Source organism: Geotrypetes seraphini, chromosome 10, assembly GCF_902459505.1.
Source record: "Geotrypetes seraphini chromosome 10, aGeoSer1.1, whole genome shotgun sequence".
In the NCBI taxonomy this organism is placed as follows: Eukaryota; Metazoa; Chordata; class Amphibia; order Gymnophiona; family Dermophiidae; genus Geotrypetes; species Geotrypetes seraphini.
In genome coordinates, this window is record NC_047093.1 from 42,854,912 (window position 1) to 42,877,575 (window position 22,664).

At 44.2% G+C, this 22,664-nt stretch overlaps 1 long non-coding RNA gene across 1 annotated transcript in view; it reads left to right on the forward strand.

Moving 5' to 3' along the window:
* The window catches only part of LOC117368382, a 40,541-nt gene extending 19,341 nt beyond the window's left edge, over window positions 1-21,200 (forward strand). The window contains exons 2-3 of the long non-coding RNA XR_004540952.1: window positions 13,169-13,265; window positions 20,349-21,200. This is a non-coding gene — a long non-coding RNA (uncharacterized LOC117368382). The remainder of the gene's footprint in view (window positions 1-13,168; window positions 13,266-20,348) is intronic.
* Window positions 21,201-22,664: the final 1,464 nt, after the last annotated feature.

The window sequence follows — 22,664 nt, forward strand, 5'->3', positions numbered from 1 at the left end:
TTCTGTCTGCACAAAACTCTTGTGTCAACTACCTACATGCAGTGAGTTGCTTGTTTTGTAATAAACAATTGGAATTCAAGAAACATGAGTTTTCCTTTTGGATGCTGGTCTGTTTTAGATGAATAGTAATTCATGGAATGCACATTATGAGAACAGAATACATATGTAACCCCCTTATTAGTGGAGCTGCAGTGGCTCCCAGTAAAATTCTGGGCACAGAAGATTTTTTGTGTGTGTGACAATGTGTGCCTAAACATGAGGATTATCAATTTCACTTGACAGTACAAAGAGGAAAAGCAGTATACCAAATAAATATACCCATAACTATGGTCAAATAATAAAAACAAACTGTTGGATTACTCACTAACCAGTGCATACCACTTAGCTTCCTCCAGATCCAGGATTTTCCCTGTGATGAGTCCAATTTTATGGAATCATTGTTTGGATATAAGGAAGGCAGTAGATGTTTTTAGTTTTAAAAGGACGATAAAAACGTACCCTCTTATCAAGCTGCACTGCTGAGCAGTACATGCTAAATGTCAAGCTGTCCATAGGTGGTTCAGCATTTAGCTTGTGCTGCTCGGCAGCGCAGTTTGATTTTTAAAAAAAGGGGGGGAGGAGTTAATTATTTCTGAAGACACTTTCCTCTTAAAATGGTAGTAGTAATAGGGTTGGGGATTATGACATGATGCTTGCAATATGTTGTATGTATTGTATCATGAAGTTACCGAGTGATACCTTTAAAACAAATAGGAGAAAATATTTTTTCAAAGTTCCGGGTTTTGAAAAGCAGTCTGGACCCCCGGAACATGTCCTCAAAAGGACATGTCTGGGGAAATCCGGACATCTAGTAACCCTACCTTTATAGAAGATTTCAGCCCAAATTTTTGTCAGCACCAGTTTTTCAGCGCTATTTACTGAATCCAGTCCATTATGTAGCAGTAGCACCAACGTAAATAAAATAAATCTTAAGTCTCAGGCAGGGTACCAAACTAGTCCATATAAGGTCCCACAATTGCTAAAGCTGGCCCTGTCTTTAAATAATCCTGTTCTGTTTTTCTAGCAGACAATTTGCTGCACTGCAGGGTGGGTTTGTGCCACTGAAATACATCGGAAGGAAACTGGACTTTGGTAAAACATTTCTACAAAAGGAAAGTGCTAGAACAGACTAGAGAGTTGCGCGGGGACAGAAATCCCACCCATCCCTGCCCGTCCCCACCAGGATCCTCTCCGTCCCCTCCCGTCCCCGTCAGGATCCTCTCCGTCCCCACCCATCCCCGCAAGGAATTACCTCCATCCCCGCCCGTCCCCATAAAAAAGCAGCAATTACTTCTGACAGGATCATCAATTCCACAGTCTTTTTAGTGTTTGCGCTGCTGTTTTCCTTGTGGAATCTCTTTGGTGGAACCCTTTTTTTGTTTTCTGTTCAGGTAATTAATTTATAAACCCCCTCTTTTAGTAAGGCTGACGTTTCCATTATATTATATGGACAAACCCTGCTTCCAAAGCCTTCCATCCCCGTGGGAGTCCCGTTGGCTAGAGGGGGGTCCCCGTGGGAGTCCCTTGGGCCAGAGGGGGGTCCCCGTGGGAGTCCCGTGGGTTAGGGGGGGATTATCGCGGGAACCCCGCAGGACCCGCGGGATTCCCGCGATCCTCGTTCCCATGCAGACCTCTAGAACAGACTTCCACTGTGTGTACTGGTCGATCTGTGTGCCATTCTACCTACCCCTAGGGCTTAGAGGAGGTCATATTTAAAAACACTCCAAGATAGATTCACTAAGCAAATCGATCGTGTACCTCCGACCCGATTCACTAACCTCTGTGCTGACCTCCGATTTTCCTCCAACCCAATTCACTAACCTCTGTGCCGATCTGATTCCGATCCGTGCATGCAAATAAGGGGAAATGGCATGCAAAGTAGGCAGGGACGTGATTCAGTAAACAAATCTGGGTACCGACTGGGCTGGCCGATCAACAGAAGAAGCAACTGCTGGGGACCAGTCACACATGTCCCTGCCGACTCTCCTGCTCCATTGCCGCCCTGCTCTTTGCCCCGATCTTCCAGCCCTGCTCTCTACCCCAACTCTCCTGCCCCGATCTTCCAGCCCTGCTGTCTGCCCCAACTCTCCGATTCTCCTGCCCTGACTCGAGCCCATGGTTTTAACCGCTTTAAACCCGCAGGTTAAAACCATGGGCTTGTTAGTAAAAAGGTTTTAAAAAAATTTTTTTTAAACACGGACATCAAACACATGTTCAGACCATTTACAGGCAAAGTAGATGATCTGCGCATGTGTCTGGATCGCTGGAGAGCGATCCATGAGGTTGGTAGGGGACATTCCTCCGATCGCCCCCATTTGAATACAGGCCCATTGTGAATCAGTCGGCCTGCTTCGGATCGGACACGGAGTGGACTGACTCGGCCAGGTTAGTGAATCTAGGCCTCCAAACCTACAAGATGTAGAGGCAGAGGAAATGTGCACACCAGGACACCTCTCTAATCACCCATGCTTTTATCCCTCCTAATTATTTTCAATCAAACTGTTTCTTTTCTCTTCCTTCTTTTTCTTTTCTTTTTTTTATAAACTTGGTGCAAACAAGGCAAAGGGCTCAGGAATATTTATTTTACTGATAAGGTCTCAAAGCAGACATCACCTCTGACCCTCCACTACTCAGGGTAAGCTGAAAAATAAAGGCCTGCCTAAGAGGCTGCCACCTCCCAGCTGGTCTTTTCTGTTTGAACTTTAGAGTTAGTGATTTACTCACTAATTAACTTACCCCTTCCCCCTATTTCTGCTCCTCTCATCAACCCCTGAGATGAAAGAGTGTTCTGATTTATTCATCCTTCAGGTCTGTGCTGCACTTCATTTGTTCAAAGTTCATGTTTTGCCAAAGGGATCTGGCTGTGTCATTTTGTTTGGTAGCATGCATCAAAAAAGTGACACAAGTTCTGGCAAGAGTAATTGTATCATAAATGCACAATAATGGTTAACAAAATGGCGTCCACTTTGATTAATTAATCGACTCCCTGAGCAAAGTCTATTCCGAAGAGAGAGAGAGAGAGAATAAAGCTGTGGTATCCACTCCCAAGAAGGTTATAGATGGCGTATGGTGGCACACGGCTACTAGGCTCAACAGAAACAAGGAATTTTGGACTTTCCAGCAATACAAATGAATTTCCAGATTCCTCTCCTCAATCACAATTTCAACCCCATATCCCAACACCCTTCACTCACTCATACATGCACATACTCCTCATCCCCCAGCCCTCACACACAGAAACCCACCCCCATCATCCCAAAACTCTATCACACGCCTCATTTTTACCCCTTACACATTCACTCTTCACTTCCACTCCCATCTTTCACACACAGAAACACACCCACCCCCTTTATCCCCATCATTGTATCACACATGCACATCATTCCTACCCTTTCCACATTCACTCCTCACCTCCACTTTACTCATACGTGTGCACACACACACCCCTCTTCCCCACCCTCTCACATATATCCACCTCTACACTCTCAAGGCAGACACAAATATAGACTCAGGGGTTCTTTTATTAAGGTGCGCTCACTGATTTAGCGAGTGCTAAAGATCCGTTATATCCTATGGTCATCTTAGCATTTAGCGCGCGCTAAATTGGTGACCGCATCTTAATAAAAGGACCCCTCAGCGTTACTCATAATGTACCTGTGAAATAGTAAAAAAAAAAGAAAAATAAATTCTAGTATTACAGGAGGTTTTTGACCAATGAAAAAGAACTTGCTATATAGAGAGGAGTCTGTCACAGATTCAGTTCTGAGGTCTTTTCTTCCTCAGCAGTAACAAATATGGCTAAATTTGAATTAAATTAGAATTAAAATTAAAAAAAAAAAATGGGGGGTAAAAATTAGCATTTTAAAGTGAGCAATTTGTGGGTATTAATGAATAATAGTTTTAATATTTTGCTATTCTGTTATTTGTGTGTACGTCATAGTCTGTATTTCCCTTACATCATTTGTAGTAACAATGAAATGATAAATGTTTTTTCTTTGTTTAGCTGTGAATGTAGGGTTCAGTGTGTCACCAATGTGAACATTAACTTTCAGGTGTGTCACAACAGAATAAAAATTGAGAACCACTGACTTAGAGGGAACAGTGCTCACTGCCCACCTTTGCTCCTCCTCCTCCTGTGAACACCCCCTTATACAGTATTTCTGTGCTAAGGCCATTGTGTGTGTAAGTTATAGATAGGGTTACCATATTTAGGGGGCCTTTTACTAAGGTGCGCTAAAATGCTAATGCGTCCATAGACTGTAACGGACGCGTTAGCGTTAGCACGCACTAATATTTAGCATGCGCTGAAACGGCTAGCGCGCTTTAGTAAAAGGACCCCTTTCGAACTACTATGGCTTTGGCGATATATAAAAATAAAATTATTATTATTATTATTATTAATGATGAAGAAACCAGGATGCGTGGCCCCGCCTTGTTCCACCTACAACCCGCCCCGTTCCGCCTCCAGCCCCGCTCTTCTCCCAGCCCCGCACCCAAAAACCCCGTCTCTTTTTTTTTGGGCTGACCTCCAGGCCACACCTGGAAGGCCTCCAGCATGCGCGGATGTGTGTGACATCATCCGCGCATGCTTGTTGAAGGCCCTCTAGTCGCAGCCAGAACTCGGGGTTTTCCAAAATCCCGGACAAACTGCCGGGTTTTGGAAAGTCCTCCGAGAACCCAGACAATCTTCTAAAAAGAGGACGTGTTTGGGTTTCCCCGGATGTCTGGTAATCCTAGTTATAGAAGACTGAGCTTGTGGCTAGCGTTTAGGCGCATAACTTTTTTTTTTTAATCTTTATTCATTTTTAAACTTATAATAAGTGTGATAACATATCCTACAAATAACCATAAATATATCTCTTAATAATCAACAATGATACATATAATATTCTCTTACCTCCCCCCCTCCCCACCCTTATCTATCATAACTTTTAACATTCACACGTATAATAGCTAAAATTCTATAACTTACATGCACAATTGATGCCTAAACTTAGGCAATTTATTATGGCTGTATTCTGGATCAGCCACAATCTGGCACAACTCTGCTATGAGAGACCCAAAAATGACAGATTGCAGTAGTCTAGTTGTGAGATTATGACCGCTTGAAACATAATCCTCTAGGATTATCAGTTGAGAGAGAGTAGAGTATGACAAAATTAGCCAGCCAGGGCCAGTGGTCCCTGTTATCATCTTCATTTACTATGTGTTAGGCAAAGAGGTACTTTGTTGGGGGAGGGGGTTCAGGTGTGGTCTAGATAGAGTTTGATAGAGTTTTGGGGATGATGGGAATGGGTTTCTGTGTGTCAGGGCGGGGATGAGCAACATGTGCATGAGTGAGTGAGTGAAAGGTGTTGGGGTATGCGGTTTAGATTGAGATTGAAGGGAGGAAGCTGGAAATTAATTTCTATTGTTGGGAAGTCCAAATTCCCTGTTTCTGTTGAGCCTAGTAGCCATGTGCCACCATACGCCATCTATAACCTCCTTGGGAGTGGATACCCCCAGCTTTATTGTCTCTCTCTCCAGAATAGACTTTGCTCAGGGAGCCGATTAATTAATTAATCAAAGTGGACGCCATTTTGTTAACCATTAATGTACATTTATGATACAATTACTCTTGCCGGAACTTGTGTCAATTTTTTCATGCATGCTACCAAACAAAATGACACAGCCAGATCCCTTTGGCAAAACATGAACTTTGAACAAATGAAGTGCAGTACAGACCTGAAGGATGACTAAATCAGAACGCTCTTTCATCTCAGGGGTTGATGAGAGGAGCAGAAATGGGGGGAAGGGGTAGTTAATTAGTGAGGAAATCACTATTGACGGAAGTGGTGGAGGCTGGTGTTCTGAAGAATTGTGTCAAAACTCAGAAACAGTGAAAAATCCAATAACAGTCTATAATAAACACATTCACATGGATCGTGTAGAACGGGGGTCTCCAAAGTCCCTCCTCAAGGCCCTAATCCAGTCAGGTTTTCGGGATTTCCCCAATGAATATGCATGAGATCTATGTGCATGTACTGCTTTCAATGCATATTCATTGGGGAAATCCTGAAAACTTGACTGGATTCGGCCCTTGAGGAGGGACTTTGGAGACCCCTGGTGTAGAAGGTAAAAAGAGCTAAAACATGAGTCAAAGAAGGCCCCACTGGGAGGAAAAGCCTCAGATAAAGTCCTCCCACCGCTACAGCTGTAGCAACGGTGTTCAGGCGGAGAACCTCATCAGCATAAAACCTCCCGTGGAGCCTAATGCGGCTCTAAGTTGTGCAAATAAATAGCAAAGTTAAATAGTCAAGTGGTCACAATTTTAGGTGTAAAATGACTCAAAATTTATCTTTTGTCCGTATAATGAATTATAAAGCTCAGTCGGAGAATTGTGACCAGAGTTGGGGCACTTCGGGAAATGTGGCTGAGTAGCTGAGTTTGAGACATCGTTGGGAGTAGGCAGGAGCCGATGCTGGTTTAATTTAGAGAGGACTGGGCTGGCTCTGTGGACCAATTAATCTTCAACTTCCATCATCATCTCTTCTATTACTAAAATTGCACTTTCAAGAATAACACTGAGCAGCAGGCAAGCTCTATTAATCAGATACATGTCGCAGAACCCACAGCCCATAGACGTCTTTTGAGAAAACAACATGGACTTCAGGGCGTGCCGCAGTCTGATGTTTCATTTTCCTGTGCATGGTCACACAGCAGACTTACAGTCTGCTTTTCCTCAGCGCGAGAGGACTCATACATACCTTCCTCGCCGGCCAATACTTTATGCCTAGAAAGGTAATTCGAAAAGACACAGAGAACACTTAAAATCACTCAAAATTAATGACCCTCTTCTTACCAAACTAGTACTTGCTGTGCTGAGCAAATCCATAGATGTGAAGATATAGGTTCCTTTCAGAAACCAGTCTTCCATGAAGAAAAGCAGACAGTAAAAAAAATGAGTTTATGTATAATTGATACAGTGGCGTAGTGGGGGAGGGGCAGGGGACTGCCACGGGCGCCGTCTCGGTGTGGACACTGGCACCTCTCTGCCCCCCCCCCATACCACACTCACGCCCTCTCTTCCCCCCTCTCCCTCCCCCCCCCCCTCCGTACCTCTTTAAAATCTTTGCCAGTGCGAGCAACTACTCTAGCCTATTGCTCATGCAGGCCTTACTCCCTCTGAAATCACTTCCGGGTCTCGGGGCTAGTAAGTGACAACACAGGAAAAGCCAGCACGAGCAGCAGGCAGAGAAGCTGCTCACCCTGGTGAAGATTTAGAGGTACGGGGGTAGGAAGGGACAGGGGGTGGAAAGGAGGGCCTGGGAGGCACCACTACCCCCGGGTGCCTAACACCCTCGCTACACCATTGAATTGATAATAAAATAAAGTATATACTGTGACTTAATTTCTCTCATTTCTGCCTCGTACATCTCACATCCTTTTCTTGCTAAGAATTTACAGCATACACAGTAACTGGACATAAATAATCTTAACCTGATTTGGCCAAGGGCAGTCTGATTTACTGGTAGCACTAACTTTATAGAGGCATGCTCGCTTTGGGAATAATAAACACAAGTTTTGTCAAATATTTTCCTGTATTTCTATGGTGGGTGTGTTCTATAAGTCATAAAAACATAAGAATAGCCATTCTGGGTCAGATCAAGGGTCCTTCTAGCCCAGTATCCTGTTTCCACAGTGGCCAGTCTAGGTCACAAGTAGCTGACAGAAACTCAAATAGTAGCAACATTCCATGCTACCGATCCCAGTGAAAGCAGTGGCTTCCCCCCTATCTGTCTCAATAGCAGACTACAGACTTTTCCTCCAGGAACTTCTCCAAAGCCACTACATTAACACATCCTCTGGCAGTGTGTTTCATAGCTTAACTATTCTCTGAATGAAAAAATATTTCCTCCTATGATGATTATGTTGATTTTTTTAATCCATTATGTTATATGGATTCTGCCTAGCTAATAGGCAGAGTATAAATTAATACTTTAAATTGTACTAATCAATGCTTCTCATAACTCTGAGGGCCTCTTTTACGAAGCCGTTTAGAACGGGCTGCTGCGGTAACGGCCCCGAAGACCATAGAGCTTTAAAGGGCTTCAGGGCTGTTGTCGCGCAGCAGCCGCTATACGGCTTTGTAAAAGAGGCCCTAAACAAACTGTTGCAAAGTTTTGAGAACATGATGTGAAGCTGGACTTTTGTAGGCAGAGAAGTAATTAAGTTGTGAGCACAAGTGAACTCTAACCAGCAGAATCATCTCGCATAAAAGATAACCTGGGCCATTCAGAGCCTCAGGCCCCTCCCTGCTGCCGGTTGGTGGCGGGAGAGCATGGGCAACTCTTCCATAGGCGAGAGGGGGTTGGGTATTGTTTGGTGGTTGGTGGCGAGAGACATTGGGAATCTCTTCCGCTGTTATTGTGGGGGGGGGGGTTCATTTATTATGGGCACATGCTAATTTAGCGAGTCTTTGCTACTATCCACCAACCTCATTTGCATGAGCGTTTTTTGAAGAATGACTCACTTTTTTAAAATTGCTACTATAACGGGTTGCAAAAGCAGCCCGTTGTTTTTTTTTTTTTTAATTTAGGCCTCAGGGCTAGATGTGCAAAACACATGCGGGTCGCTGTGAGCCAATTTTTGGGTCGCTTTCTAAACAGTGATCGATGGTCAAGTGGCTGCCCATGCAAATGAGTTTTGTAGTGGGCAGTCGTAATCCCATCCAATTGCTTGCTTAGAAATGGGCTCTCACACTTGCGCAGAGCCGGTTTGAGGAAGCCCGAACAGCTGGGTGGCAGGGAAAGCCCCAAAGCAGCCTTCTGCCACTCAGCTGTTGGGACTTTTTTCTTTTTTTTAATGGCACAGATGTGCGTGTGTTACACATGCACAATATCTGCCCCATTAAAAAAAAGTGAGCCCCCCCCATAATGGCCCTCCCCTGACAACCCTCCCCCCAACCTCCAGAACCATAATAGAGGCAATAGGGATGCTCACTCCCTCCTACTGTCAAGAACCCCCACCCCACCCCTCACACTGAGCCACCCCCCCCCCCTCTTGCAGGACTTCCCCCTCTCTGGATTTTTAAGAACAATCAGCAGGAGGGTGTCAGATTTCTGTTTCCTTGCACCTCAGCTCTAGAACAATTTCCACTCCCCCCACCCCCACCCAAGAAAAACTTTTGCTTCAAGTCCTGTTTCTTTAAATTTAAGAGCTTATTGAAAGCTCATTTTAGGCATTTCTTGATATGAAATGGTTATAGTCATTCTCTTCCCTCTCTCCCTCAAATTTCCACAGAAAATATGGTTTCTGGAATGGGGCATCATTATCCCTAAAGCTGGCCTGCTTGCAGGTGCTGAGAGCTTAAAGTCAAACTCAAAAATCTGGGTTGTTAAAGAATGTGTCCCAAACAAGATTAACGAGCTGACCCCAGCCAAAGATTAGAAGCAAGTGGGTGGAAAATAAATCTGATTTATCACTTGCCAGGTTGAAGATGCCAGTATGCGATAGGATGGTTTTCCTTTGACTGTTAAAAAAAAAAAAAAAAGCAAATATTTGTTCATAGGCCAAGAACCGAGTAATATCAACTGCAGCTAATTGCCACAGAACAACTCTAGAACTGCAAGTATACAGTAGAGAGTTGTGCGGGGAAAGAAATCCCACCCGTCCCCACCTGTCCCCGTGAGGAATCCCTCCATCCCCCACAAGGAATCCCTTCCGTCCCCGCCCGTCCCTATAAACTTCAGAAATAGTTATTTCATTTAATTATGCTATTGAATTAAAGGCTCTGGTAGAAACCCATTTACAAATAAGCAAAGAGACTTTATTAATTTGGAAATATTAATTGTGAAGAATACATACTTTGTAAATGGGTTTCTACCAGAGCCTCTAATGTTTATAAATTTTTATCAACACAACTAATATACTACTTTATCCTGAAGCAAAAAAGAAATATAATTTTTTTTCCTACCTTTGTTGCCTGGTTTCTGCTTTCCTCATGTTCTCAATCAATTCCTTCCATCCACTATCTCTCTTTTCTCTGCATCTTCCATTTGCTCTGTTACTGTGCCTCTCCCTTTCTCCCCCCTTTCAAATTGGTCTGGCACCCATCTTCTTCCCTCCGCTCCCCTCATAGTCTGGCATCTCTGTCTTCTTCCCTGCCAGCGTCTTCGACCACTCTCTCTTCCCCATTTCCCTTCAGCGACTTCTCCCCACACTCTCTTCCCTATTTCCTTTCAGCGTCCTTCTCCCCCCATCTTCCCCATGTCCTGTCAGCGTCCTTCTCCTCCCTCTGTCTTCCTCATGTGCTTTCAGTATCCTTCTCCCCCCTCTGTCTTCCCCATGTCCTTCTCCCCCCCTCTGTCTTCCCCATGTCCTTTCAGCGTCCTTCTCCACCCCTCTGTCTTCTCCATGTGCTTTCAGCGTCCTTCTCCCCCCCTCTGTCTTCCCCATGTCCTTTCAGCGTCCTTCTCCCCCCTCTGTCTTCCCCAGTGCTTTCAACGTCCTTCTCCCCCCTCAGTTTTACCCATTTCCCTTAAGCGTCTTTTCCTCTCCACTCCACCTTTCCTCCCTTTCTCCCTCCCTGCCCCTTACCTTCATGGCGCTTCCCCACATGACCGACAACAGAACAGGCCCGGTCCGACAAATCTCCCTGCCCTGAATCCAGCTGCTGTAAGAAGATAATTTAGATTTGCGGCTAAAGGGCAGGGAGTTTTGTCGGACCGGGCCTGTTGTCGGTCGGTCGGTCAGTCGGGGGAAAGCGCCACGAAGGTAAGGGGATCTGGCCGGTTCTGCACCCCCCCTACGGCTGCCCCGGGGCGGACCCCCCCCCCCCCCCCTTGGTACGCCACTGCCTTGAATTTATCCTACCTGCCCTGCCGCAGCACACAGCCGACCGGAAGTCTTCCCGATGTCAGCGCTGACATCGGAGGGAGGGAGGGCTTTGCTTAAGCCCTCCCTCCGACGTCAGCACTGACATCGTGGAAAACTTCCAGGTCGGCTGTGTGCTGCGGCAGGGCAGGTAGGGAAAAGAAGACGAGCCTCGCGGCTCGAGTGCATCCAACCCCGCAGGAACCCTACGACCCTAAGGGGCATCCCCACGGGATCCCCGTGACCCTAGGGGGCGTCCCCACGGGATCCTCATGACCCGAAGGGGAAATCTGCAGGATCCCCGCAGGTCCCGTGGGATTCCCATCATCCCCATTCCCGTGCAGCTCTCTAGTATACAGGACATATCTTGAACATCAACAGGAGTGGAAGAAAAAAATCTAAAAATGTGGGTGGCCAGCAAAACCTTTGGGAGCTGGGAGAAAATATCTTCAAGTAACTTTATTTTAATTTTCTCCTTCTATTCCTCATTCTGAACAATTCTGAAATCTTCTATGGGCACTGCCCTGTGGAGTTTTCCATCAGCAAAGGAAAGCCGGTATTTGTATGGATTTAATTTGCAGATCACCCACATTGAAGAACATTCATAGTACCCAAGTGAAAATGAAAGTGCAGATTTCAAAAATGACCCTCTTCATCCCCCAACCTAACCCTGCCTTTTTATCCCCTCTGGGTAGGGGTTCTGTGAAAAGTGGGTGCACATTTGTAAAGATATAGCTAGGGTTACCATGTGGCTCCAGAAAAAGGAAGATGGATTGAGACATCCGGGTTTTACTTCTACTGAAAGCAATGGAAGTAAGGAGGACAGATAGAGACATCTGGGCTTTATTTCTCTTGAAACAAATGTAAGTAAAATCCGGATGTCTCAATCCGTCCTCCTTTTTCTGGAGCCATATGGTAACCCTATTTAATTCAACAGTACTTATCGAAGTTGAAGTGCTGCCTATCCAGATAATTACCACTCACTGGGACCAGACCTGGATTTTTAGCAGTGCTATCTGGATAATGCTGCTTAAAATTAAGACTACGTTTCTAACAAAAAAAGAGGGATTATATATCCTATATTATATTGGAAGTCAGTAAAGCCGTTTTATGAAATTGGAAAAAACTGACTAAAATGAACAATTGTCTCAAGAGAGTGATCCTATGTTTTGATTGCGCTCAGAGAAGCGAAACTCTGAAGAGGGGGAGGTAATCCCTCTTGGAAAAAGAGTTTACCATCAAGTCATAGCATACTTGATATTTAGGAATCACTCTCTAAGATATGACTGTCGCTTTTATATTCTTAAATGTTTATAATTATTTAGTTAAATCCAATCTTATTGATTTTTATAAATAAGTTTGCATTTGAAAGATCACTGGAACATTGATTAGACCTCACTTATCTTTTGAGGAAAGACTTTCATTAAGAGTAGCCATGGAGTAAATTCTGAAAGTCAGCATCTTCTTTTAGGAATCCCGAAGCTGCATGGTGAGAGCCTTTTCTATAACGTCATCTTGGTGCTCACATTCTGTTATAGAATTCTAGTGTAACCCCTGAATGTAATGGTGTGTCTTGCATTCAGGCGCATGCAGTTACAAAGACCAGTGAGTTGCAGGCAGGGCCTTCGGGGGAATCACCCCACCCCCTAAAGGCCCCAAGGGCACGGCTTTGAATTTGATTGGTCGAGCAGGCAACAGGCAGATGCTGCTCAGCCAATCAAATTTAGATCAGTAGTGTCAGGTCCCTTCAGGGGGTTCAGAGAATCCCTAGCCCAAGACCCTGCTTTTTTTTTTTTTTTTGAGGAAGGGTTACTTTTTCTTTGATGCAGCTTGACTTGTTGAGCAGACTGCCTACTCAACAAATCAAACTTCATCAAGCAAAAAGTAAACAACAAAAAAATAACCCACAGGGCTGTGGAGCTGCGAATTCACTGAATCCCCTGATAGCCCTCACTGCACGCCACTGACAAAGACTCAGTGTAACTGGGTGTACCTAAGTAACGGGCTGATTCGATAACTGGTGCTGAAAAATCAATGCCCAAAAAATATTGCTGCTGAATGGTATTCTACAAAGGGTGCTCTGGGATGGGTGCCATTTTTAAGAATAGCACATAGCACTGGAATCCAGACCAAGTTTTGGCACAAGCATTTACTTCAACTGAAACCAGGCGTAAATCCCAATGTGCAAGTTGGCATAAATACCCCAAATTCTATAATATTGTGTACATTTTAAGGGAATGCCTCTGACTCTTCCATCATTATGCCCCCTTTTCAGATCCATATGGAAACACATAGGTGCTACAAAGCCAGTTTTCTACGGTCTGTGCCCTGATCGTGGATGGACAGATTCAGCTTTCGTGTTGGAGAACAAGGTTAGTGCTGGGCAGATTTCTGAGATCTGTGCCCTGATTGTGGCTGGTAAACCTCTAAAGCATGTGGTTCGGTCAGGAAAGGCTGGTTGGCAGCTTCAGTAGTTGGAGATCAAGGCTAGAGCCGAGCAGATTTCTATAGCCTGTGCCCTGAAAATGGCAAGGACAAATCAAGATCAAATATGCAGATTTAATAACACATCATATCTTATGCAATGAGTTTATTTTATTGGGCAGACTGGATGGATCATACAGATCGTCATCTGCTGTCATCTGCTATGTTACTATGTAGTTCTGTGCAGACCTGCCTTGCTTCCATTATAACACTTTTCTGCAGCAAAACAGCATATAACACTAAGCACCATATATAGCGGTGTCCTGCAGACTTTTTGGCCAGCGGCACACTAAACCCAGTGCCCCCTTATTATTTAAGCCTGTTTGCGTTATACATGAAGTATATTTATTTATCAGGATTCATTTACATAGAAACATAGAAAGATGACGGCAGAAAAGGGCTACAGCCCATCAAGTCTGCCCACTCTTCTGACCCACCCCATCAAGTCTGAGTGCTAATGACCCAGATCCTTAGCTTGACCCCCATAGGGATCCCACGTGGATGTCCCATTTATTCTTAAAGTCGAGCACGCTAGTGGCCTTGACCACCTGCACCGGAAGTTTGTTCCAGTGATCTACAACCCTTTCTGTGAAGAAATACTTTCTGGTGTCACCATTAAATTTCCCTCCTCTGAGTTTGAGCGGGTGCCCCCTTGTGACCGAGGGTCCCCTGGGGAAGAATATATCACTTTCCGCCTCGACACGACCCGTGATGTACTTAAATGTCTCAATCATGTCTCCCCTTTCTCTATGCTCCTCAAGAGTGTATAGCTGTAGTTTGCCCAGTCTTTCTTCGTATGAGAGACTCTTGAGTCTGGAGACCATTCTACCTTTTTGAAAGGAATTCACTCAAGTTAGTGTATAACAAGTCGTACAGATAGGAAAATATATGTACAGCAATTCAAGTATGTGCTTTATAAATGCCACAGAATTTCTGAATCTTTGCCATAGAATTTTCTGTTTCTATCCAAATCTGTCAGAGGAAACTGAGAGTTCTAAGATAAGCTGATCACCATTTTAACATGACAATGATGTAGGCTGTTTAATTTGGTCTAGAGAATTTGGGTGAAAGTTACAGCCACAGCCCGCCCTGGCTTCCTGCAATGGGCAACTATTCCCAGCTTTCCTGTGGCGATGTCCTATCTGCAACAGAATGCACAGCAAACAGAAGTGTGGCACTGGAACTAGAACAAGTGGTCACATCTGGGTGCAGAATCTTAATTTCTGAAATGGCTCCCAAGGGCCAAGAGCAATTCAACAAAAAGCAATGCTTTAACCACCCTGGGCCCAAAACACAAACTGGGAGCTATCAGCAGCAGAGCCATATTAATCATAAGAACATAAGAATTGCCTTCATGGGACATTCCGAAGGTCCGTCAAGCCCAGTGTCCTGTTTCCTATAGTGGTCAACCCAGGTCCCAAGTACCTGGCAGGAAACCAAAGAGTAGCAACATTCCAGAGCTGAGATTGTGATGTCATAATGCCTCATTCCACCAGTGCTTAAGAGCCAACCTCATCAGTGATAGCTTGACTATCCTATACTTGGCTCACAAAAGAACACAAGAGTTGCCATACTGGGACAGACCGAAAGTCCATCAAGCCCAGTATCCTGTTTCCAACAGTGGCCAACCCAGGTCCCAAGTATCTACCTGGATCCCAAATAGTAAAACAGATTTTATGCTGCTTATCCTAGGAATAAGCAGTGAATTTCTCCCAAGCCATCTCAATAATTGCCTATGGACTTCTCTTTTAGGAAATGAGTCAAACTGTTTTTAAACCCTGCTAAGATAACTGATTTCATCACATAGTCCAGCAACAAATTCCAGAGTTTAATTACACATTGTGTGAAAAAATACTTTCTCCGATTTGTTTTAAAACTACTACTTAGTAGCTTCATTGCACACCCCCCTAGTCCTAGTATTTTTGGAAAGAGTAAACAAGAGATTCACATCTACCCTTGCCTCTCCACTTGGTATTTTATAGACCTCTATCATATCACTCCTGAGCCATCTCTTCTCCAAGTTGAAGAGCCCTAGCCGCTTTAAGCCTTTCCTCATAGGGAAGTCGTCCCATCCCTTTTATCTTGTGAATTGTTTTGCATTCTGATGACATTATTTAGCTGGGGATGTATTGAACTAACGTACATAAGTCCTTGAAGTGAATTCAGTGCTTTGATCTGCTTATAACAGAAAGTGCAGAGACGAAGCAAGAACATTAATGAATGTTAACAAAAATGTCATTGAACATAAACACTGCCTTTATCACTTAAAAGATACCCTGATGTTTGGTTTGCCTGTTGCTTTGAGAGCAATAATATTCTGTACTGATAGTCCAGTGGATTTCATATTTAAAAAAGAATTGTATTTAGTTAGTAGTCAGCTGATAATGCAATCAGGCACCTTAGGATAAATAACTCTGCAATGCTACTGGATCGCCTTCACAGCTTTGCCTTTTCGAGCTAACTTTAAGGTTGTTTGCAATTCCGTTTAGTATCAGAATAAGATAAATCTGTTCATTGAACTTGGAAGCAGAACAGACATAGCTCCCGCAGCTCCAGCCCTTGTTAAGGCTTCTGCGGTCATTACTACAAAAGAACCCATACAATTAAGGGCCACTACTCTATCTCTAGAGGAGAAATGTCATTATTGGGCAGCGTGAAGTTGTATGTAATAAGGAGGAACGGGGCAAAATGCCTACAGATAGGGTTAGGGCAGAGCTCTCAACCCAGTCCTTGGGACACACCCAGCCAGTCTCTTTTGCAACATAACCACACCGAATATGCATGAAATAGTCATTTTATGCACTGCCTCCCTTGTATGCAGGTCTCATGCATATAGTTTAATTTAAGTTCAATTTATTTAATATACCGCAAATATAAAACCAGAAGGCAAATCTAAGCAGTTTACAATAAAAAAAATTAAAAAAAAATAATTAATTAAATAAGGTAAGAACAGAAAGAAGACAAAACGTAAAGGAAAACAATTGAAAACACGAAGAAAGAGGGAATCGGGGATGACAATAAAAATAAAAAGGTTGGGGAAAGGGATGTGGATATATTTATTAATTTAAAAGATTTATGTACCACCTAAAAAATCTAGACAGTTTACAATCTACATACAAAGTCATTAAAACAGTACATGATCTATCTAACAAAGCTGCTGTAACCCACCCCACTGGCTATATTCAAATTCTCCACATAAATTCACCAGTAAATAACTGTAGCCTCTAAATGCTAAAATAATCTCTGAACTTACATAGATTGCTGTTTGAACTCAATTCATTCACATCAACAAATAACTGAGTCTTCGAAATAATTTTTTTTTAAATATCTCTGATCATACACAAATACAACTATCTTGAAAACCTGACTGGCTGGATGTGTCCAGAGGAATGGGTTGAAAACCCCTGGCTTAGGGAGACCCACCCAGGTGTAAGACTCCAGCTTCTTTTACTCATACATGTGGGGTCTCTCTGTTAGTCAATGGCCAATGGAAAGAGCAATCTACCTCCAGCTGGGCCTTTCTTATCCTGAAGTACCAAGAAATGCAGTCAGAGACCAAGAAAATGTGACTGAACAATAGAGATATTTCCTATCGTGCTGTATGCTACTAGTCTTATTAAACTCAACTTCCAGGGAAAATTTTGGTGAGATTCTATGAACTCCAGAAGGAAAGGGCCTGATTCTATAAAAGGCACCTAACTCGGTAGGCACCTAGGAAAATGGCACCTACCGCCAGTGACGTAGTAAGGGGAGTGTGGGGGTGCAGACCGCCCGGGGTGCCAAGTCGATGGGGGTGTTGGCAACTCTCTGCCCTGCCACATTATGCCACCCTTGCGTCCGACAAGGTACGGACCTTCGTATTATCTTCGCTAACGCAAGCAACGTCTTCCAACTTCTGCCTGTTTCTCTGATGTCACTTCCTGTCCCCGGGTCACGGGGATAGGAAGTGACATCAGAGGGAATCCAATGCTGGCGCAAGAAGCATGCTTGCAAAAGCCATTCACGCTGGCAAAGATTAAGAGGTAGGGGGGATGGAGAGCACAAGTGTGGCATGGGCGGGTGGGAAGGAGGGGCAGGGTGCATAAGAATTTGGGGCACAGAGAGGAGGGTGCAGAGGGGCGCTACCATCCCGGGCACCTCCTATCCTTACTATGCCACTGCCTACTGCATGTCTTTCAAAGTTAGGCACCGTTTATACAATCATGCACACTGGTGCCTAACTTGAGTTAAGTGCCAGTAGGTATCAAAAACTTAGGTGCCGGTATATTAGGCCAGAGTTTTCTTGGCCTAAAATACCAGTGCTTAACACAATCCACACACAAACTCTGTCACTAACCATGCTTACTTTCTGGTACTTTCATGTTTAATGTACAGCGCTGCATAGCACTATAGAAATGATTAGTAGTAGTTAGACACCTACCCCCAAATTATTTTTTAATTGCTTTTTAATGGTGCTTTCAATTATCAGCACCAATAAACCAATTCAAAAAATAAAATTAGGCACCTAACTTCGTAGGCACCCCATCCTATGTGCCCACCAGTAGGCACCATTTATAGAATGAAGCCCAAAATGTCTTTGGCACAATGCAAGTACTACAGTGAGAATTAGTAAATTTGAGAGATTGAGATCATCGGGGTCCAATTTAATATTTTAGCGCCCAAAAGTAATACTAGACAGCAGATTCTAGAGAGTGTGAGGATAGGGGATATTAGAGTTCTCAATGACAGGAGAGCAAGAAGGGCCATGGCAAGGCTCTAAAGTAAATGGGAACAGGCTTCTCTTTGGCCGGAGTATTTTTGTGCCTCCAAAATTTGGCGCCTTACTCAGTTGCTCCACGTACCCAGGCTTAAGAATAAGATTCATAGCTGTTATGGTAGATGAAAATATCAGAACAACTTGTTTTAAATTTTGAAATTAGCTCTTACGCCTGTGCCAGTTTTCACAGTTAGAAAAACGAAGTTACTTACCTGTAACGGGAGTTCTCCGTGGACAGCAGGATAAGTCAGCCATATGTTAGGTTCCTAACATTGTGGTTAAGCACCATGATCCCTTTAAAAGTTCTCTTAGTATTGGAGAAAGCCCTCATCACATCAGTCCTCAGTGCTATTTAGCATGGAGCCAGTGGCGTAGTAAGGGGGGGCAGGGGGCGCCATCACTCCTCCTCCTCTCCACCCCCCTCTTCCCACTCCTCCCCTTGCCACATGCTCGCCCCTTCCCTTCCCCCGTACCTCTAGTTGTTCACCATCACGAGCAACAACTTCAATGTGCTCCTCGTGACCACGTTGTCTCTCCCACTGACATCACTTACGGGTGTCACGCACAGGAAGTGACATCAGAGAAAGAGCCGACGGGGTCGCAAGGAGAACATTGAAGTTCTTATGTCTCACGTCATGGGGCTATGGGGAAAGGGAAAGGGGGCGCATGCACAGCAGGGGGGAATCAGGGAAGGAGTGGGGGACAGAGATGAGGGCGGAGGAAGAGCGCCACCGCCCCGTGTCTCACCCTCGCTATGCCACTGCATGGAGCAGTTTAAGACTTACTCATACAGTCCACATGATATAATCCTGGGAACCTCTCAGGTATCTGTCACCTAAACAGGCCACTGTTGGAAACAGGATACAGGGCTTTGATCTGACCCAGTATGGCAATTTTTATGTTCTTACTTTTGATGCTGATGATTCAAGACTAAAAAATTCACTTGACGCTTACATAAATGTACAATTTGTTGAACAGAGGAGAAAGTTTTCCAGTTGGTTTAATATGCATATCCATGATCAGACTCATCAGAACTAAGTTATGCTAGCAAGTGACTGGATCTGCTGCATTCTCTTCCCTACAATCAACGATGGTGAAAAATTTCCAAAGACTGTTCTGAGGTTGACTATTAGAGATGAGATATATATGTCCTTTTTGCAAAATTCTGAACTAAATTGGACAAGAGCAATTTAACAAATGTTGTTTGAAAAATTCAATCCCTTGGAGATCAAAATCTTCCCATGGTAGACAAGTGGGCATCCTAGAACAACAGCCAGCTGCTAATTACCTTGCTGTCACCAGCTCAAGTCCTGCTTTTAACCAGAAACCACTCCTGAAAGACAAGAGGTTATAGATTAGTCAAATAAAGCAAGATGCTCCTTGATCTTTGTACACACATACCAAAATGGCTGCATGCATATTTAGAAATCCCTCCTCACATTGTATGTGTGCAACAGTGGTGGAAACCTTCTGCACAAAAGGTAATAATTCAAAGTCCTGGATGGATTGCTTATCTCTTCTGGAATCTAAATGTCCCTCCTGTCCTGGTGCTGTCCTACTGCACAATGGTTGTAATGTCTTTTAACATTCAAATGGGGCCCCAATGCCTCTTTCATTGTTAATCTATTTTTTCCTGGTACTCAACACCCCTGCTAAAGATAAGATGTTCAAGGAACAGACTATTAGCTTATCAGATGATGCCCTTTCAGTCTGTCATTATGCCCATCTTTCCTGGTTTTCTTCTGTCAATCTCCATTTCCTTTGGTAAATAGCAATTACCTTTTCTGTAAAAATCCCCAGTTCCAGAAAGTTGCCCTGGCTGGCCTTTCAGATCTTTCCTTTCTTCTCATTATTACATCGTATAAGTATACCATATTGCTTCAGATTTTGCACCAAACTGAAGAAAAGATTACAGCAATTGAAAGCTAGTCACTGATATATGGAGGAACTGGTTCACCCTCCCTCTTGAAACTTAGAAAAATGTCCAGGACTGCGCATCCATTAGCACACATTTGGTTCCTTAGCATGCCTTAAACATAAGTACATAAGAATTGTCGCTCCTGGGTCAGACCAGTGGTCCATCCTGCCCAGCAGTCCGCTCACGCGGCGGACCCTAGTCAAGACCAGTGCTCCAAATGAGTCCAGTCTCACCAGTTTAGCATGAACTTGTCCAACTTTGTCTTGAAATCCTGAAGGGTGTTTTCCTCTATTACAGACTCCAGAAGAGCGTTCCAGTTTTCTACCACTCTCTGGGTGAAGAAGAATTTCCATAAAGGATCTAGGGTGCAGTTCTATCACTAGGTGCCTCTAGTTAGGAGTGTGCCGATGACACGAATTCTATAGCAGCATGTATGCACCAAGATGCCTTTATAAAATATAGGAAGAAATTGATATACGGCACCAATGTTAGGCACTGTTTTGGCTCAGAAAAGCATTCTGGTTGATGCAATGCACCAAAATGAGCAAAAACAGCAGGTCTATTTGAAAACACACTCATTTGCCCAGTTATAGAATGGAATGGGACGATTCATCACAGACATTTCATCACGGGATGTTTCAGGGCAGCTACGATTAAATGGCCATGATGAATCATCCCATTACTGGGAGGCTGGGCTTCAGGCCCCAGCCATGCGACAAGCATCTGAAAGCTCTGGTGACCACTTCTACCCCCAGGGCCCAGGCTTCCTACTAGCCAACACTACAGAGATGCCCCAGCCCTACCTGGGCTTACCACCAGTCACTGCCACCCAAGCATCTAAAGGATGAGACACGGCAGCTCCGGTGGCAGCTTTTCTCTTCAGGGCCCGGGTTCCCCGCCAGACACTGCTGCCTGTTTCCCAGTTTCGCCCTGCAATCTACTGCTCCAAGGCCAATGTTTGGAGGTCTAATTTTGGGGGGATAGGGGGCATCACCCCCTCAAAATGCTGAATTGGATTCATTATGGCCAGTTCATCGCACTAAAGCGGCCTTACTGAAACAGTTGCAATGAACTGGCCGCAAATGAAACAGCCACAATGAATAGTCCTAGACCCTTTATAGAATAACGCCTGTCTTTCTATGCAGATCTGCCAAGGGGGCATTGCCATGGGAGGGGGGGGCATGGGTGAGTATCATGACAACATGAAGAAATGATAAGATGATACATTCAAGTGCAGGACAAAGCACTTTGATGAACTTTAGTTTTCTTGAAGCTTAATTCCTGTGGGGAACAATAAAGAATCTTTTGGTTATGAATGATACATGTTTTGGACTCTTTATTTGGGCTTGTAATCTCTCATTGGCCACTCCAGTAACCGCTCAGCTGGGCTATGTTGAGGGCAGGGGTCAGTTCCGGATGATCCTGCACCCCGCCATAGTGTGGCGCAGTGGTTAAAGCTACAGCCTCAGCACCATGGGCACACTACTCCTTGTGACCCTGGGCAAGTCACTTAATCCCCCCCATTGCCCCAGGTACATTAGATAGATTGTGAGCCCACCGAGATAGGGAAACATGCTTGAGTATCTGAATAAATTCATGTGAACTGTTCTGAGCTCCCCTGGGAGAACGGTATAGAAAATTGAATGAATAATCTTTTTAGTCTTCCATAGCGAAACCGCAGACCACATCTTTAATCGAAATACCTCCCAAAGACAAATACAACCTGGGTCAGCAATCATATGAGAATAACATTCCCAGATCCTGGAGGAAACAAATACAAAACTTTTCACTCTAGAACCTCCCCATGTCTGGCAACAAAATGGTGGATTTCTCTAGCAGCACAATTAAGGAACACCCCTCCTACCATAACTTTCGTAAAGGCCTAAATAAAAGGCGCCAGAATCGCGCCTACATAGGTACGATACTGTGCTTAATGCCACTATGTGCGTGGCTAATGCCAGAGGCGGCATTAGGCACCATAAAGCGCCTACATAGGCACGATTCACAACAAAGACAGGTGCCAGAAATGTAGGCCCAGAAAACCCTGGCCTACATTTCCGGTCCCTATCTTTCTCAGAGGCACATTTCTCTATAGAGTGCCTTCATATGATTAACACATGATCGGCCATCACCAATATCGGCACCCTATAGAGAATCTGAATGCCTCAATCTGTCCTCCTTTCTCTGGAGCTATATGATAACCCTAATAAAGGCATATCAAGGGCCTGATTCTATATATGTCACCTAAAAATTGGTGCTGACTAGTGCATCGTTAAGTGCGATTCTATATAAGTTAGGCACACTGTATAGAATCACGCTTAGTTCAGCCTAAGTGAGTTTAGGCGTCGGTAGGCATCCTAACTTTTAGGCACACTGTATTTATGCCTGGGTTTTCATGGTCTAAATGTCTGCGCCTTTGTTAGATGTACAACGGTGCCTATGGCAAACCGAAAAACATGCCCATGATCTGCTCCCTAATCATGCCCACTTTTAACTAAGCACTTTGGAGTAGGAGCATATTAGGTGCCTACCAAGATAGGCACCTAATATTGAATTAAGTCCAATTAACGTCAATTATGAGGTGTTACTTGCCAATGATTGGTGCCAATTTAG